General features: G+C 43.2%; 1 long non-coding RNA gene across 1 annotated transcript; it reads left to right on the top strand.

Annotated features, from left to right (window-relative positions):
• Positions 1-796: 796 nt before the first annotated feature.
• Positions 797-2,842, top strand: LOC148783226 (uncharacterized). The gene is made up of 2 exons (XR_016050384.1): positions 797-1,417; positions 2,211-2,842. It is a non-coding gene; the product is annotated as an uncharacterized LOC148783226 (long non-coding RNA).
• The last annotated feature ends 278 nt before the right edge of the window (positions 2,843-3,120 follow it).

Below are 3,120 nucleotides of genomic sequence, written 5' to 3'. Positions count from 1 at the left end.
CATGGGGAGGCATGTGTAAGGTCGTGCCTTTGAGACCATGGGAAGGCATGTTGAAGGTCATGCCTTTGAGACCGTAGAGTTGAACCCAGGTTTAAGGATAAGAATCATCTTTAAGGTTCATCATTGCTCGTTGGGTTGAACCCAAGGTTGCAGGATAAGAATCATCTCTAAGGTTTATCGAAGCTCCTCAAGTTGAACCCAAGGGTTGAGTTGGATCAACGGCCTCATGACTTGAACTGTGAGGGTTTAAGAAAAGGGGCGAATGATCTCAAGGTTCTGGGCTGCCCCTTTTCCGAGGGTTACCCACTGAGGAGAATAACCCATTTGTTCATTGTGTTCATTGTGCATAGGTGTGTACTCAGCTCACAGTTGAACCACGGGCTTGTGTGCGCTCGTGAAGAGATTGGGAAGAATGAGGGAAGACATTCTCTCGGACATGGGTCCATGTGTTTGAGTGTATGGGAGTGGTATAACACAATTGATAGACCGGCGCTTAAGCGCGAGCCTAGAGTTTTATTTGATGGGTGAGAGAGAGATAAAATGAGAATTTTGATGGACCCGCATTTAGGTACAGGTACAAAGATATTTGGAGAGTGGAAAAAGTAGAAATGATGGTCCCACAATAAGGCAAGGGTTAGAGATGAAGACAGAAAACAAAATCAATGGACTTGCGGTCTGAAGAAAGGATGTCAGGAAGGTAGAATATCAGTGTGACTGACCCACTATCTGACACGAGCAGAGGAAGTGACATAAAATAGGTGGAACGCCATGGGACCGACTCGTGTTTAGACACGAGCAGAGGAAGCAATGCCAAGGAAGCGAAATGTTATGAAATCGACTCGTGGTCAAACGAAGAGATGACAAGGAGATGAGAAGCTGTGGGATTGACCCCCGGTCAGACAAGGCAATGTCGAGGAGAAATGCTATGAAACCGACCCAAGGTCAGACGAAGAGACATCAGGGAGGCGAAATGCCATGAAACTGACCCGTGATCAGATGAAGTGACACCCTGGAAGTGAGACATCGTGGCACTGACCCGCGGTCAGACGAAGCAACGCCAAGGAGGTGAAATGCTACGAGACCAAACCTGTGGTCAGACAAAGCGACGTCAAGGAGGTGAAATGCCATGAAACTAACCAGTGATCAGATGAAGTGACACTCTAGAGGTGAGACACCGTGGGCTGACCCGCGGTCAGAAAAAGTGACTCCAAAGAGGAAAAATGCCGTATGACTGACCCACGGCCAGAGGGGGTCATCAACTTTATAAAAAGGGTAGATAGAGAGGGAAGGGTTTTTTACCCTAATTTGTTTTTTCCCTCTCTATCCTTTTTCACTGTAGAGAAAGAAAGAAGCTCTTCAAGCATTCCCCTTTTCGAAGGAATGGCTTTGGCTAGCATCAGCACTCAGGCCTCAAAATGTATTTTTCTTTTACCCTTTCTTCTCTTCTTTCTTTTATTTTATTATTATTATTATTATTATTATTTACCTGTTTTTCTTCTTTTACTTTTACTCTGCGTGCCAAGTGTTCGAGGCTTCATTCGAACATTTCATATGGTGCACCGTGTGTGCCTTGGCTTTCTTTTTGTCATGATTGTGATGCAACTCTCAATTTTTGCTTCCTTTTTGCATTTGATGCATTTTGCATCTAGTTTTGGCATTCATGGCCACCTCGTGTAGGCTTGACTCAGTCGCCCTTTGCTACTCATTGTAGCCTTTTGTATTTTGCTCTTTTAGCTTAGAGCAATGCCTCATGATCTGCTGTTGGGCCATTTGTTACAACCATGTTTGTTGTGCTGATCACAATGATTGAGTAATGTCTAAGCATGCCGAGGCATCAAATTACTGTCTTCCGCAGTGTTGTGTCAGTGATTGACTGTCATGCCTTTCATAGGCCAGCATTTGAGCCTTTTGGATGACGATCACCCTCGTGGTATGACTGCTAATGGTCATCATGAACACCCTTTTGCTTTGTGAGTTCAGGTGTCCTTATGCATGGACACCCCATTGTTCTTGGTCATCTCAGACCCTGTCTTTGATGCACATTTGCACTGTCTGCCATGTGAGCAATGGTCAAGTCGTTACAACATTTTTTTGTTTGTCATGAACATCTGGCAGTAGCTGTGAACTCTGTGAACTGTGATACATGACTGGGTGTCACGAGCCTCTCTTGATTGGGCTAAATGTTTTTTTGTCCATCTCTTGTCTTGCAGTATATCCAAGCATCACTTATGTGGATAAAGGTGCTGATGATGATCTTGTGATCAATGAAAAATCCAAGCCTCCAGATCTCCAAAAAGTTTATCATCCAGAAGTGAAGAAAACGTCTAAGGCTGTGCATAAGATTTTGAAGGTCATTAGGTCCGAACCTAATCTCATCCATCAGAACATGACAATGCGTTATCGAGGTCTTGATGAAGTAACATTGCATGGTGATTCTTGTTGGTCTGTAATCTTCATCATGGTGGTTGCCTATTTGTGTAACTTGGGTAACTCCAATGTTCAGCACTTGGGTAAACTGCCAATATGTTCAACAAGCGATCATCTGTTTGGACCTTCGTTCGTTGCTGCTCTTGTAACTACCACTTGATTCATTATCATGAATCAGTGGCAGAAATAAGAAAGGAATATCTTTCATTCTTTTTAAGCTCACTTTGAAAAGAAAGATACTGCTTCTTCTGAGGAGGTCACAGTTTTGGAAGAAGGAGGTGGTGTGTTAGCTACCGCATCCATAAGTTGAAGATTCAACAAGAGAGGATATTTCTCTCGGTATATACTGATAATTGTAATCACAGTTTTGTAATCCTTCTCATTTATGAAATGAAATCTTCACTTTCTTTGCTTTGGGGCTTGTGTTTCTTTTTTATGGTTTACATTCTCCCTCTATCTTTTGTGAGTCTTTATCTCCTTTCAAAATGGGATAAGAGATGAACTGAGGGGCTTGCTTTGCTTGGAGGCATGCTTGAGCTTTAGCATGTATGACTTGGGTTCCCTTTCGGATTTCATCTAAGCCCTTGGGGTGTATGCCATTTCTGGTTTTCACACGAGCCCCGTATTCATATTTGTTTTCATTTTTTTTTTTTGGCTCGTTTGCCCATGGCTTCTACACCATGTCTTCCTTTT

Source organism: Amborella trichopoda, chromosome 2 (assembly GCF_054954075.1).
Source record: "Amborella trichopoda isolate Santa Cruz 75 chromosome 2, AtrichopodaSantaCruz75HAP2 v2.0, whole genome shotgun sequence".
NCBI lineage: Eukaryota > Viridiplantae > Streptophyta > Magnoliopsida > Amborellales > Amborellaceae > Amborella > Amborella trichopoda.
The sequence above is the reverse complement of the archived record's forward strand: the minus strand, read 5'-3'. Positions and strand labels throughout refer to the sequence as shown.